General features: G+C 42.0%; 1 pseudogene across 1 annotated transcript; it reads right to left on the bottom strand.

The window, feature by feature from the left end:
• Positions 1-442: 442 nt before the first annotated feature.
• On the bottom strand, positions 443-15,784 carry LOC311131657 (sorting nexin-10A-like; annotated as a pseudogene). Its single transcript, XR_014615354.1, has 7 exons — positions 15,497-15,784; positions 5,402-5,444; positions 3,432-3,530; positions 3,171-3,271; positions 2,841-2,939; positions 900-1,106; positions 443-709 (listed from the first exon to the last, which is right to left on the bottom strand). The product of XR_014615354.1 is annotated as a sorting nexin-10A-like (transcript).
• Between the last annotated feature and the right edge of the window lie 1,139 nt (positions 15,785-16,923).

Here is a 16,923-nt window from a genome sequence, read left to right as displayed (position 1 = left end):
ATAAATACTTGGTTAAAACAAAGGAGGACAGAACAACATATTACAGATTGGGGTTGTTGTTCTCCAGATATTCTGCAGATGTCTGTAAATTGAAGCTGTAACACTTTGTCCTTTGATTATAAAGGTTTATTTATATCAGTGTCAGCGGAATTCTTGTTCTCACAGCATCTCAGCAACGTTTTCTCGACACCACACTAGCAACACTTGTCAGTCCACAATAGTGGGTGCATCAATATAATAACATATATCCTTTAAGAAAATATATAGCTCAGACATGTTAAAAGACCGATAGGGGACGCAGAGAGAATGCGAACAGAGAACCACGTAAAAAAAAGGCCTTTCTACTCATCTTCAGAGGTTTGAGAGGTGCACCTCGAACAGCAGCAAACAGAGTCTTTGGGGCGGCTTCCAGGAAAAAGATTATGCCTATTCCTGGACTGAAAAGCACTTTCAATCATTTAGCATGATTTTTAGTGCAGGACTTGGCTGAATATTTGTCCAAGAAACAGCCCTTTTGTGCGTGTATGTGTATGTCAGGGCTCTATGTGTTCCTGGTCACGAGGACTCTGACAGACCGCTGAAAAATCCTCCATCCCTGATGGTTAGGTTTCCGTCACAGTCTTCACAAGTGCTGCGGTCACAGGGTAGGGGGCTGGGGCTGTGGGGGACCCCTGAGTCGTGGCTGTGGCCCAGACCTGATGACGTGGTGCTGGAGAGGCAGAGAGGAGAGTATGAGAGCACTCAAATCAGTAAAAGGTAATGTGCCCATTTTGGCTTGCATCGTTTCTCCATCGACAGTTCAGCTGATCAACTTTATGTGCATTATTGTGCATTTTTAGTTGTGAGTCAATCAACGGATGACATTGCAAAAACCAAAATCGCTCAATCCGTACGCTTACCTTTCGCAGTCCGAGTCGCAGTACACCTTGCTGCTCTTCTCTATGGGGAAGCGTGTACGGTGACAGTCACTACACATTTGGATGGCCTGGCCCACTGTGTAGCGTGTCTGGCCCGAGACACACGCCTCCATCTTGGTCATGCTCAGCTGGGATTGGAGGAACAGGTGCACTCTACTGTCAGACAGCAGCAGAGGGTCCTGGAGGACGCTGATGATGAGAAGATAAAGATTTACCCAATGAATGAAATGAATCATTAAGAACGCCAGCCAAAAAACTAGCAGTAGATACATACAACTATCAAGAACACCATAGAAGTCTTATTTTCAGTTTGAAGTAATCAGTACTCAATGTTACAGACATTATAACAGTGTGTGGTAGGAGGTTGAATGAATTTTTATTCTGTGCGCTCTGGTACCCTATGTCAAAGCACTACAACAGGAGAAATGAAGAGAGAAGGAGATTGTAGTCTCAGCAGGTGAAAGTGGATTTCATTTCTTCCCGGTATGGAACCTCCTATGTGTGAGCGTGTGCACAAAACATTTGTATAGAAATACATAATAGAATCCCTATTCATTTAATAGGATCTCTGTAGGCCTAGTAGTAAATATTTGTAATTTAAAATGTATTACCTTTTAAAATGTGGCATAAACACCAGTCATGATGTTTTCATCTGATTGTCAAACAGGCTACCCGCGCAGGTTTGTCCACTCACAAATTAATCCCAGCAGCCAAACAGTGCTACGTGCACCCGCCATTTGATGAATGGAAAGAAACCTCTTCAAAACACCAAAAAGTGTAATGACAGTTGCTGATTGTCATTAAGCCTACACTTTTAGCCTGAACTGATGAGTCTACTGCGGTCTGCGCACGTCAGTCATCTCTGCCTTGGAAAAAACGTCAGTGTTCTACCACACCGCATTTTAGAGCACACCACCCGTTTTCAAGTACATTTTTCATGCGGCTGACCAGAGCGTGGCAATATGGACAAATACCATTATGCGATAAATTGCCTGAATTTATGCAATAACGATCAACAGAACGATAAGTTTAACATACATTTTTATTATAATTTTAACTTCTACTTTGATGGTTGTAGCCATCAATTGTCCCATTTGTCCCATTAACCCATATTAGAAAACCTTTTTCATTTCAAACTTAACATTTCTCTAGTATAGGCTACTTATCGTAATGAAGGATATCAGCAATAAGTGATCCGTATGGTCAGTGTCGATCATTTTCAGTTTATCGTTCCAGCTCTATGGCTGACATGATAAATACCCACAGGTTGAATCAACGTGGCGTCACGTCATTTCAATGACATTTCGTTGAACCAACGTGGAAGACGTTGAACTGACGTTTGTGCCCAGTGGGTAATGTTATAAAAGCATACAGTTTTTTTTGACATCTTGTTTTAATTATTGTGATAGGCTCATATATTGCCGGGACGTCATATGTCCGGCTTACTTTCACTCCTGGTCATCAGTAAGCAATGTTTTCTGTTTCAACGCATTACAAGTGTGGAGTGGAGGAAATTAATGAAGTAGCCACAAGATGGCGTTTGGTGCCATAAAACTATGGGTATAACTTCTTATACAGGGCAAGCAGAGGGTTTCCAAAACAAATGTCAAAATACAGGAGGAAAAAAACGGAATTAATTAGATGGAATTAGATTGCCATTCATTTGGGATTGAGGCCTGCGCCAGCAAATTTTTCCTAATGCGCACAAGGGGATCTACACCACAGATTGATATGGACTGCTTGACCTGACGACTAGAGGTAGGAAAACATCTGGCAAACTGACATTGGTTGCATCAGACCCAACAATGGGCTATATCTAGATTCTAGCTCATCCCGTCAAGCCTTTTGAACATGCACAAACGGGTGGTCATTCATAAGGCTGAGGGTGAGAAGGGAACAGGAGAGGAATAGATGAGGACTCACATCTCTAGAAACTCCTGCAGCCCCTTCATCCGCTGGTTGACCTGAGTGGGGTTGTTCAGACTGAAGAACGGGTTCCAGGGAGGTAATTTGGGCAACTCTCTGGAAAGGGACAACACATTTGTAACACCTTATTTGGATACACAAAACATTATTTAAAAAAAAATGTATAACTCTAGTCATACATTTGGACTTCATACAATGTGAATAGTCAACCCCTGATAAGTATACAAATGGGCAAGTGCATACCCTGTGTCCGCATCATTGCTTCAGGAGTGAACACATTATGCAGTTAAGAGGGCCATCAGTGAAGTATCCCAGGGTTATACGTACATGAGCATAGCGTTGTCCTGCAGACGCTGGCGGAGCCAAACAAACTCACTGTACCGCCTACGCACACAGGATGTCTTCTTCCTAAAACACATGCTATTGGTCTACACACAGGAAGCAGGAAGAACAGACAGGAAGGTAGAGGTTGCCAGTAAGTCTCCTCAGAATCCTCATTATATCAGAAGCAGAAGATAAATGTTATTGTTTAATGATGATAAGATGACGCTAATCAAGCGGAGCGTGCCATGCAAATACAGTACTCACATGTAAACAGATCTCGTAGTCGATGTGCGTGTGCCAGAAGTCATCTTTGTGGAACTGTGGATCTTGGACCCAGACACGGACAAACTCCTTCAAAACCCCCTAAAACAAAAGTGTTGTTCAGAGGAGAAGTGTGCCTTAGGGATGTGTGTGGTTTCTATACACAGTCCCAGTCAAAAGTTTGGACACACCTACTCATTCAAGGGTTTTACTTTATTTTTACAATTTTCTACATTGTAGAATAATAGTGAAGACATCAAAACTATGAAATAACACCTATGGACTCATGTAGTAACCAAAAAAAGTGTTAAACAAATCAAAATATATTTTATATTTGAGATTCTTCAAATAGCCACCCATTGCCTTGATTACAGCTTTCTCTCAACCAGCTTCACCTGGAATGATTTTCCAACAGTCTTGAAGGAGTTCCCACATATGCTGAGCACTTGTTGGCTGCTTTTCCTTCACTCTGCCATCCGACTCATCCCAAACCATCTCAATTGGGTTGAGGTCGGGGGATTGTGGAGGCCAGGTCATCTGATGCAGCACTCCATCACTCTCCTTCTTGGTCAAATAGCCCTTACACAGCCTGGAGGTGTGTTGGGTCATTGTCCTGTTGAAAAACAAATGATAGTCCCACTAAGCCCAAACCAGATGGGATGGCATGTCGCTGCAGAATGCTTTAGTAGCCATGCTGGTTAAGTGTGCCTTGAATTCTAAATAAATCACAGACAGTGTCACCAGCAAAGCACCCCCACACCATAACACCTCCTCCTTCATGCTTCACGGTGGGAACCACACATGCGGAGATCATCCGTTCATCTCACAAAGACACGGCAATTTGGACTCCAGACCAAATTTCTAATGTCCATTGATTGTGTTTCATGGCCCAGGCAGGTCTTTTCTTATTGGTGTCCTTTAGTAGTGGTTTCTTTGCAGCAACTCGACCATGAAGGCCTGATTCACACAGTCCCCTTTGAACAGTTGATGTTGAGATGTGTCTGTTACTTGAACTCTGAAGCATTTATTTGGGCTGCAATTTCTGAGGCTGGTAACTCTAATGAACTTATCCTCTGCAGCAGAGGTAACTCTGGGTCTTCCATTCCTGTGGCGGTCCTCATGAGAGCCAGTTTCATCATAGCGCTTAATGGTTTTTGCGACTGCACTTGAAGAAACTTTCAAAGTTCTTGAAATGTTCCGGATTGACTGACCTTCATGTCTTAAAGTAATGATGGACTGTCATTTCTCTTTACTTATTTGAGCTGTTCTTACCATAATATGGACTTGGTGTTGTACCAAAGAGGGCTATCTTCTGTATACCCCCCTACCTTGTCACAACACAGCTGATTTGCTCAAACGCATTAAGAAGGAAAGAAATTCCACAAATTAACTTTTAAGAAGGCACACCTGTTAATTGACATGCATTCCAGGTGACTACCTCAGGAAGCTGGTTGAGAGAATGCAAAGCTGTCATGAAGGCAAAGGGTGGCTATTTGAAAAACCTCAACATATATTTTGATTTGTTTAACACTTTTTTGGTTACTACATGAGTCCATAAGTGTTATTTCATAGTTTTGATGTCTTCACTATTATTCTACAATGTAGAAAATAGTAAAAATAAAGAAAAACCCTTGAATGAGTAGGTGTGTCCAAACTTGACTGGTACTGTATATATTTTTTACACAAGAACAATGAGGCCACAGGATAGGAAACCTTTCAGCAGAAATATCACCCAACTTCTTCAGTCATTCAAGAAAATACAAATATATAGGCCAAATCCACAAAATGAGATTGAGGCCTAATATTGAATATGTTCACCAAAAGCTACAGGCTTTGTGCAGGCTTTTGTTCCAAACCAGCACCAAAAGACTAAATCAAGAGTATTAGCTCTGGGTAAAGAAGAAAAACTCTCTGGGAGCAGGATTAGTGACTACTGTTGTAATATAGTAATGACAGATAGGTCTATCACGCACCTGTTTCATTCGACTGTCAAACGTAGCCATTGTAGAATGGAATCTGAGTGAGAGAGGACAGAGACAGGGCAGCGGAGAGAACTTCATTGAGTCAATTGGTAAACAGTGAGGCAAGAATGAAGAAAATAATGCTTTTCTCTAGTAACCAGTGTTTCTACACAGTTATTCCATTGCCAGAGTCAGTTTTATTACATAAGGGGGTTCTTTCTCACACAAAAACAGGTGCACTCAGCAATGTTTAGTCAAACAGTCAAAGTCCACTGTTCTCAACCCAAGATGCCCAACCGTGCACATGGGCAAAACAGCAAACCTCAACTGCTTAGAGAATAACCTAAAAACTGCATGAGCACTCTAACAATACAAGCCATTGTAGCAAAAAAAGGAAGTGGATTTGCTGTGAGAAGAGAAATCTGCCTTATCCATAAACAGCTTACCCACTCAGTAATAAACAGCACAACATAGTCCTGTAATCAATACAAGGCCTTTGGCAGGCTGCAAAAGAGTAAAGCTACAAGGTATACAGGACTAGGGTAAACACTGCTATGACACCAATTCCATTTATATAAAGCAAAGTTGATACTGTACTGGTAAACTTTGGAAAGTATAGACCTTTTTAACGGCTTTTTGAGAACGAGCAGAAGTGAACCTGGGAACCCCAAAAGAGGTTCTAGTGCGATGGTAAACAGTCTAGCTAACTTAGTCTAGTTTTCTCAAGGTCAAAATTACAATAGTATTTGCGGGTGGGATGGTCCTTACATCCAGGGAATCATCTATTTTTGAAAGTTAAAGTTGATAGACTTCCCAAAGAAGCATGGCATGCACTGTCTGCATGGATGGTAGCGCTAGCAGCAGGAGGTGGCGCTGCCAGGATGATGTGTAGCACACGGGGAAAGTTGCTTATCAAGTTAACCATCTATTATATGTAACGTCAGCTAGCTAGCTACATATAAATAGGATAGACAGCCATCCAATATTTGTTTTCTTTAAATGACAAACGTTATCTTGATCTGCTAAAAACAATGTTGGCTACCTAGCTAATGAACAGATCTCCAGTCCCAAAGAGAAATATGACAATACAAAAACACAATTGCAACGAAATATCCAATGTTATATCACTTGAGTATAATTAAGTAAGTCCTGGTCTAATTTATATGTTTCCTAACCTCAGATGCAGAGACCTGTGGAAGCTGCTACACCATGTCTGCGGATGAAGGTCCCAAGTCCTGGAGAGACTAAAGGGTATGTCTCCAATGGGTTGTATATGCTTTGATTTACTTTTAGAATTGGTTGTAGGATGACAAAAATACTGTTAAAAGTATTAATGCATAGACCTAGAAAATGCATGGCCAACCTTGCTCCCAGAGATCTAGCTACTGGGTGTGCAGGTTTCTGTTCCGGCCCAACCCTGGCATTCTGCTTATTATTTGTATTAGACACTATTCACGTAACTTTTTTTTTTTATTTCACCTTTATTTAACCAGGTAAGCCAGTTGAGAACAGGTTCTCATTTACAACTGCGACCTGGCCAAGATAAAGCAAAGTAGTGCAATAAAAACAACACAGAGTTACATATGGGGTAAAAAAAAAAAACATAAAGTCAGAAATACAACAGAAAATATATATACAGTGTGTGCAAATGTAGCAAGTTATGGAGGTAAGGCAATAAATAGGCTATAGTGCAGAATAATTACAATAGTATTAACACTGGAATGCTAGATGTGCAAGAGATTATGTGCAAATAGAGATACTGGGGTGCAAAAGAGCAAAATAAATAACAATATAGGGATGAGGTAGTTGGGTGGGCTAATTTCGGATGGGCTGTGTACAGGTGCAGTGATCGGTAAGGTGCTCTGACAACTGATGCTTAAAGTTATTGAGGGAGATAAGAGTCTCCAGCTTCAGAGATTTTTGCAATTCGTTCCAGTCATTGGCAGCAGAGAACTGGAAGGAATGGCGGCCAAAGGAGGTGTTGGCTTTGGGAATGACCAGTGAGATATACCTGCTGGAGCGCAGACTACGGGTGGGTGCTGCTATGGTGACCAATGAGCTAAGATAAGGCGGGGATTTGCCTAGCAGTGATTTATAGATGGCCTGGAGCCAGTGGGTTTGACGACGAACATGTAGTGAGGACCAGCCAACAAGAGCGTACAGGTCACAGTGGTGGGTAGTGTATGGGGCTTTGGAGACAAAACGGATGGCACTGTGATAGACTACATCCAATTTGCTGAGTAGAGTGTTGGAGGCTATTTTGTAAATTACATCGCCGAAGTCAAGGATCGGTAGGATAGTCAGTTTTACGAGGGCATGTTTGGCAGCATGAGTGAAGGAGGCTTTATTGCGAAATAGGAAGCCGATTCTAGATTTAACTTTGGATTGGAGATTCTTTATGTGAGTCTGGAAGTTGAGTTTACAGTCTAACCAGACACTTAGGTATTTGTAGTTGTCCACATACTCTAGGTCAGACCCGTCGAGAGTGGTGATTCTAGTCGGGTGGGCGGGTGCCAGCAGCGTTCGATTGAAAAGCATGCATTTAGTTTTACTAGTGTTTAAGAGCAGTTGGAGGCTACTGAAGGATTGTTGTATGGCATTGAAGCTCGTTTGGAGGTTTGTTAACACAGTGGCCAATGAAGGGCCAGATGTATACAAAATGGTGTCGTCTGCGTAGAGGTGGATCTGAGAGTCTATCGTCTTGTTTTGGAGTAAGATTAATGTCTAAAACCACAAAACCATAACCTTTGTTAGGCTAACACTACTTCAGGTCTCAGTGTGGGTGACAGCACCACGCGACGGCTACTAGGGCTTTGCCTCACTTTGTCTTTCCTTGATTGCTCACATCCTATCCACTCACCTGTATTATATCGCAACTGTATTGGAGGAGAAGGTACAAGGTCCCTCCCCTCTGACCTTCTCCAATGGGTTTTTAGAAGGAGGCGAGGAAAGATGAATTGAGAAAGAGCTTAGCACTCACCTGTCAACTAGCTCACGTGCTACACATTCACCCCTCTGTTACACTCACTGACCTCCTTCTCAACCTCAGCAGCCAGCAGAGCGAACTAAGTCAATCTAGCACCCACAGAATTAATTTTGTAGGCATTAATTCTGCTACATTGACTCAGATCACAGTCTGCGGCTGAGTTATACTGTCGGTGGTGTAGCTGGTGGTGAAAGGGGTGTGACTGTAGCAGAGGTAAGCTGCAGGAGAGTTCTAGTAGCCACTATGATGTCATCCCCCCTGAGACTTGAAGTAGTGTCTCTGGTCTATCATGAATATATGCACAATATATTTTAATACCGTAAGCATCTCAGCTGCGGGAGGATCTCCTCCTGCAATTTTGTGCCGATTTGCTTCATTCTACTACACTCACTGTCCTTCTCCAGTGGTTGGCATGCTAGCTTCAAGTGTCATTGGATTAGAGTTTGCGTCCCGGCCCGGTCAGCCATACAGGGACAGAACTCATATATTACAGGGCTACTTTGCAGTCCATGTAAAAGTGACCCTTCACTGTGGTCACTCTCCAGGGTATTTCTGTCTTGCATCCACTATCCGTGCTCTACCCTTTTGGTTACAATGGATGTGAGATGATTTATGGCATGCATGCCCAATGCAGACATACAGTATGATGGGATTGGTAATGGCATCGTGGGCATGACCAATGCATTTGTCATTTCTATACTGAAACAGGATTAGCAAATCCTCACACGTTAACATTTTGTTGAGATGTTTTCTCCATTTCAAATGATACTATTAGAAATAGGAAAATCACTCACCTCTGAGATAACTTGTGTGGGAATCATTTGCTAATAACTTGAAAGAAAAGAAAAGGCTGATACTGGCAATATCAGTGTGTGGGTTTTTCTTTTTCATTAGACAATTAATGAGGCTAACCATGTTGAAGGATACCAGATTAGACTTCTACAGCTACAGTGCATGCCGTCATGAAATGGATTAGTGCAAGCCCTACCCTTGTCATGACGGTAGGCCTTAATGATGACATGCACAAGAGAGACATTATTAGCAAATATGACTATCATGAGGGTGTGCAGAAAGAAATGTGAAGGTTATTTCATTTCAAAATAAAAAAAATATTGAAATAAAGTTGCAATTTGTTTGCGTCATGATACACTACTGCATTCGGAAAGTATTCAGACCCCTCAACTTTTTCCACATTACAGCCTTATTCTAAAACGGATTAAATAAAAATACTCAATCTACACACAATGCCCCATAATGACAAAGCCAAAACAGGTTTAGAAATTTTAGCAAATATATTTAAAAATAAAAAACAGAATTACCTTACTTACATAAGTATTTCAGACCATTTGCTATGCGACTTGAAATTGAGCTCAAGTGCATCCCGTTTTCATTGCTCATCCTTGAGATGTTTCTACAACTTGACTGGAGTCCACCTGTGGTAAATTCAATTGATTGGACATGATTTGGAAAGGCACACAACCTATCTGTAGAAGGTCCCACAGTTGACAGTGCATGTCAGAGCAAAAACCAAGCCATGTGGTCGAAGGAATTGTCCGTAGAGCTCCGAGACAGGATTGTGTCGAGGCTCAGATCTGGGGAAGGGTACCAAAAAACTTCTGCAGCATTTAAGGTCCCCAAAAGCACAGTGGCCTCCGTCAATGGAAAAAGTTTGGAACCACCAAGACTCTTCCTAGAGCTGGCTGCCTGGCAAAACTGAGCAATTGGGGGAGAAGGGCCTTGGTCAGGGATAATAATAATATGTCATTTAGCAGACGCTTTTATCCAAAGCGACTTACAGTCATGCGTGCATACATTTCTTTTGTGTATGGGTGGTCCCGGGGATCGAAATCACTACCTTGGCGTTACAAGCGCCGTGCTCTACCAGCTGAGCTACAGAGGACCACAGATGTGACCAAGAACCTGATGGTCACTGACTGAGCGCCAGAGTGTCTCTGTGGAGATGAGAGAACCTTCCAGAAGGACAACCATCTCTGCAGCACTCCACCAATCAGACCTTTATGGTAGAGTGGCCAGACGGAAGCCACTCCTCAGTAAAAGGCACATGACAGCCCGCTTGGAGTTTGCCAAAAGGCACCTAAAGGACTCAGACCATGAGAAACAAGATTCTCTGGTCTGATGAAACCAAGATTGAACTCTTTGGCCTGAATGCTTAGCATCACGTCTGGAGGAAACCTGGCACCATCCCTATGGTGAAGCATGGTGGTGGCAGCATCATGCTGTGGGGATGTTTTTCAGCGACAGGGACTGAGAGTCTGGATCGAGAGAAATATGAACAGAGCAAAGTACAGAGAGATCCTTGATGAAAACCTGCTCCACAGCGCTCAGTACCTCAGACTGGGGCGAAAGTTCACCTTCCAACAGGACAACAACCCTAAGCACACAGCCAAGACAACGCAGGAGTGCCTTCGGGACAAGTCTCTGAATGTCCTTGAGTGGCCCAGCCAGAGCCCGGACATGAACCCGATCGAACATCTCTGGAGAGACCTGAAAATAGCTGTGTAGCGACGCTCCCCATCCAACCTGATAGAGCTTGAGAGGATCTGCAGAGAAGAATGGGAGAAACTCCCCAAATACAGGCGTGCCAAGCTTGTAGCGTCTTACCCAAGAATACTCAAGGCTGTAATCGCTGCCAAAGGTGTTTCAACAAAGTACCGTGTAAAGGGTCTGAATACTTATGTAAGTGTGATATTTCAGTTTTTCATTTTTTATAAATGTACACACATTTCTACAAACCAGTTTTTGCTTTGTCATTATGGGGTATTGTGTGTAGGTTGATGAGGGGAAACAATTTAATCCATTTTAGAATAAGGCTGTCAAGTAACAAAATATGGAAAAGTCAAGGGGATACATTCTGAATGCACTGTATATACAAAAGTATGTGGACACCCCTTCAAATGAGTGGATTCGGCTATTTCATAGGATGCCACCTTTCCAACAAGTCACATTTCTGCTCTGCTAGAGCTACCCCAGTCAACTGTATGTGATGTTATTGTGAAGTGGAAACGTCTAGGAGCAACAACGGCTCAGCCGCGAAATGGTAGGCCACACAAGCTCACAGAACGGGATCGCATAGTGCTGAAGGATTTAAAAATTGTCTGTGGAACGCTATCTGCCCCAATGCATACTGCCAACAAGCGGTGTAAAGCTCGCCGCCATTGGACTTTGGAACAGTGGAAACGCGTTCTCTGGAGTGATGAATCACGCTTCACCATCTGGAAATCTGACAGACGAATCTGGGTTCGGCGGATGCCAGGAGAACGCTACCTGCCACAATGCATACTGCCAACTGTAAAGTTTGGTGGAGGAGGAATAATGGTCTGGGGCTGTTTTATATGGTTCGGGCAAGGCCCCTTGGTTCCACTGAAGGGAATTCTTAACGATACAGCATACAATGACATTCTAGACGATTCTGTGCTTCCAACTTTGTGGCAACAGTTTGGGAAGGCCCTTTCCTGTTTCAGCATGACAATGCTCCTGTGCACAAAACGAGGTCCATACAGAAATGGTTTGTCGAGATCGGTGTGGAAAAACTTGACTGGCCTGCACAGAGCCCTGACCTCAACCCAATCAAACACTTTTGTAATGAATTGGAACACCGACTACAAGCCAGGCCTAATCGCCCAACATCAATGCCCAACCTCTCTAATGCTGTTGGCTAAATGGAAGCAAGTCCCCGCAGCAATGCTCGAACATCTAGTGGAAAGCCTTCCCAGGAGAATTACATTTCATTACATTTCAGTCATTTAGCAGACGCTCTTATCCAGAGCGACTTACAGTTAGTGAATGCATACATTTTTATTTATTTTTTTTACCTTTTTTTTTTTTTTTTTTCATACTGGCCCCCGTGGGAAACGAACCCACATCCCTGCCGGCCAAACCCTCCCCTATCTTGGACGACGCTGGACCAATTGTGCGCCGCCCATGGGTCTCCCGGTCGCGTCCGGCTGCGACAGAGCCTGGACTCGAACCAGGATCTCTAGTGGCACAGCTAGCACTGCGATGCAGTGCCTTAGACCACTGCGCCACTCGGGAGTCTAATAAGGAATGGAGCCTATTATAGCCGCAAAGGGGGGACCAACTCCATATTAATGCTAATGATTTTGTTCGACGTGCAGGTGTCCACATACTTTTGGTCATGTGGTGTATGTCTCATCCTGGTAATTAATATGCAATTCAACATTATCAACACAGGGTGTCAGCGCTAGATTTGTATTATAGTCTCACTTTACTACATGTAAACAAACCACCAGCTAGGTCTCGTAACATGAGGTGGATAATACATGCCTAGCACACACTAGCGGTTCATTAAAACTACAGTATGTTTCTTACTTGAAACTAAGTGGGCAATACACCTGGGTAAAATATAGTTGCGTTTTGAGGAATCAGACGAAGAGCTAGGAGAGACAGATTGTTGAGGGGGAAGAGGTTGATAGTGGGGTAATTACTGCTGCTAGCTAACTTTTTATGTAAACAATGTGGCCGTCAAACATTACTTGTATGCCAGCTACATTTAGTTTAGTTATATTATTGGCTGTCGTGAGAGAAATTCATCTAGCTGGCTAACAAGGTAAGCTGATCTTTCTCTACCTTCACATTTCTCTACCACTAGCGAGCTCTGTGGTTATTTGCTGTGCTAGCCAAATGTAACACCACCAGAGCAAAATGGATAATAAAACAGGAAATAAACGTTGTCTGATTATTTTGTTTAGTGGATCTGGTAGCAACAAATCAGTGTGTATATAACTTGTTTCTTCAGGTTTTTTTTGTTGGATCAAGAAATACGAACTTGTGATTGCTAGCCAACTAACTAGCTATCAGCGCCGGATGTGTACTGGGGAACCTCTTGGTTGTGAGTGTATTATAGAACGTGTTATTGTTTTGACAGCTGAAAAGGTCTATTAAAGAGACAGAACATTGAAGAAGAACAGGGCAAAAGACATGCTACAATAGGCAAATGTTTATTGGGCATCAATGGGTATTGGTTTGTTGATTTGTTTAGAAAATAAATCAAGAACTACTAAACCATTTCCCACTTCTAATGAAATAACACAGAAAACTTGAATTAATAAGTAGATTTATAGAACCTGGGAGGCAATTTCTTTATCCATGTGGCACAGGGCCCTGTGTGACATTTTGTTTTTGAGATGCACATCTTTCAGGTTACAGTGGAGACATTCTTCCTGACACCAAGATGAGCTATTGACATTTCAGAGAGACTCATGTTTTCTCCACTCACTGTCACTTCCAGGAACTGAGGACAGGATGCAGGGCTAATTAACCTACTCAAGCAGAGCCATGTGTAGAGAGTCTACTGCCAACCTCTCACCGGAAAAGGCTATCAACTAACCCCATCCTACTAAATATCACATGATATTATTCTTGCCACTAGTGGCCAGTTCACAGCACAACAGATTATCATCTAATTTACTGAGATATAGGTAAACTCCCTATGCATGGCTAAATTTACACAGCATGACTGACTGATAACATCTAGATATGCATCAACAAATCTGACATAATTCAGTTATATGGCACAGAAATTAATACATTATATATAATTCTATGGTAGCCTATTAATCATAATTCAATAGTCATTGTACCAGGACTTCAGAGCTGTGTCTGAATTATTGTTCACATTGGCAGTTTGAAGTGACTCAAATCCAATTTTTTGAAATAGCTGATTCTAATCTTCTTTTTCCTGCAATCTGATATGTCAATTCACATTTCAAACTCCCTTCATAGGTGGTTTGAAGTCAGAAACAAATCTTATTCCTGGCCATGTGACTTGTCTGAAAGGTCAAATGTGATGTACTTGCCCTCAAGTGGTTTTCAGACTTATTTGGCTTTTCTTGTTGCTTGTGAGCTACTCTGTCGGCAGTTTGACAAGAACATGTGGTAGCTAACTAGCTTGTTATTTGTTTACAAAGTGAATGTGCTAGAAAGCTAAACAGCCATATAGCTAGCTAGCTGCTGTGGATTGCCACAAAGGACTCGTTTTGAAAGTTGGATCATCTCATCCTTTGAGGCTTTAAGTGTTCTTACACTTTGATTTTGAACATTCAAAGCAACTGGGAAACGTCCATGGCAGGCTTGAAAAACATTGATTTCAAAGTTTAACAAACCATACAACTGCATGCACAATGACTGCTTTGAACAGTAACAGACAAAAAACATTTACTGTGCTGATGCAAAGTTTGGTACCATTTACATTTACATTTTAGTCATTTTAACATACGCTCTTATCCAGAGCGACTTACAGTTAGTGCATACATAATTTTTTTTCATACCCCCTGTGGGAATCGAACCCACAACCCTGGCGTTGCAAACGCCATGCTCTATCAACTGAGCTACATCCCAGAATTACGGTAAAATATCCCTCAGTTCTCCCTGTATATGCACAGTTCTTCCTGTAAATGTGTTTTTTTTAAAGTGTCACTGTTCATTGAGTTCTATGATTTGTTCAACTTTTAAATAAATGGTTTTTGATTGGTATACATTTGTGTGAAAAATCTGAATTTCAACGTAATTCCGTAACCATGGAATTGACCTTATACAACTACTTGAACAACATACTAATGATTGAAACGAGACAGACATTCCTCATTCTGTTGAGGTATATTGTACAGTTACAAAATGTATTTGTTGCGAGTTAACAATGCGAGTTTGCTTGGAAGCAATTGGAGAAAGTGAGAGACAGGTAGGTTCGGTTTGAAATGGGCTAAACTGAGATGTTAGCCAGACTGCCTGCAATAAGGTTAAATTCTGCAAACCCATAGAAAGGCTAAGCGACAATAACAAAATCACGCTCCAGATTTCTGTTGAAATACAAAACAATTCTGAGAAATAATGTGATTGCCTTTGAGGTAGTATGAAAAATGTATGCACTCACTAACTGTAAGTCGCTCTGGATAAGAGCGTCTGCTAAATGACAAAAATGTAAATGTAAGGTAGCCTAGATTTGATTGGCATTTGAACCGTTGCAAACTCATGAGCCAAACATTTGAAACACACCAGACAAAACATGGCAAACTGATGACTTTTCCACCAAATTAAAAGCCTGCTTATCTCTTATAATATAGCCATACTACTTTTCTTCTTACCCTTCGGCTGGCAAATCGTTCGATAGGATTTGGTGCCTCTCGGGCAGACTTGATTCCGTCACTACGTGCTCTGCTCGCGGTTAAACCGACTGTAGTTGTTGTCTGAAGAACTTGAGAATGACACGCCCTCTGTTCCTTCATTTTGCTCGTGCACGCTCCTGGTATGAAATCTGGGGAGTACTTTAACCAAAACTTCCGTACACAACAACGCATTTAAAAACAAATCAAACACTCCTTTGACTGAGCTACAGGAGAGGATACATCTTTCTTTGCTGAATTCCCCACCCCCACAGGCAGTACGTAGCCTCACACCGGAAATCCATCTAGCATGTTGGGGGCGATGAAATATGGGAGCCCCATTCATTTTCAATGAAGGAGAGCAAAGTGGGCGGGGGACCGTGACCAGGTTAGGACCAACGTTTGAAAGCCGAACTTTTGTTCCATACACACTCCGCTACATCGTGTACTCCGTATACATATATATATATATATATATATATATATATATATAATTTTTTTTTTTTTTTTACATACTTATCGGATTCTTATCCGTATAACTTAATATATGGCTGTCCTTACAAACCTAGAAGAGTCTGATGCACTAAAGATAGGGCTAAATGTAATGGTAGAATACAAAGTGCTGCCAAAGACAATTAAATTGATACAACTGGGATTATCAATATATCCAAAATATCCTTTGAGCAACCAGTTGGTGAATAGTCAAAATATCCAAACGGGCTAAAACACCCCAAAATCATTGCTAGCATTGAACTAAGACACACAATCATATTTAGGTTCTTATAGGAGTTTCTCAATCTTTATTTACACGTTTTCACCATCATCATCTTTTGTGGGTTAATCCTATAGCTGATTAAATGTCGAGCCATAGATGTAGGTCAACATATAAATATCCTACATCTCTAGTTTGTCAGCTACTGTCTAGTTCTAGACCTGGGCTCTGTCCCAAATGGACCATATTCCCTATGAAGTGCACTACTTTTGACCAGGGCCCATAGTGCACATGGGCCTCGGTCAAAAGTAGTGCACTATATAGGTAATAGGGTGAAATTTGGAATGAATCCCTAGTCTGTCCAGCTACAAGTACTTAACTAGATTTGCCTGATTGAGCATAGGACTCTGCCTGACCCCGAGCTGCTGCCTGGAAGCCTGGATGCCATTGTGATGCTGCAACACCACGTCAACATTCTAACCATAGCCCAGACAGAATGCACAGGCTGATCCTGTCTAATCGTCTGCCTCTCATAACATTTAGAAAGTACTGTATGTTGTGGACGTATACCTAACTTGTCGACGTAAAAAAAACAGTTGCCCGTAAGGAATGTTCTCAGTGCTTTTAGGGAATCACTCTTTCCTCAGTTTCCATTTATTTTCACTCAAGGAGTTCACTAGTTTGTTGGATAGAATAC

The sequence above is a fragment of the Coregonus lavaretus genome (genome assembly GCF_964263955.1).
Source record: "Coregonus lavaretus genome assembly, chromosome: 7".
Classification (NCBI taxonomy): Eukaryota; Metazoa; Chordata; class Actinopteri; order Salmoniformes; family Salmonidae; genus Coregonus; species Coregonus lavaretus.
The sequence above is the reverse complement of the archived record's forward strand: the minus strand, read 5'-3'. Positions and strand labels throughout refer to the sequence as shown.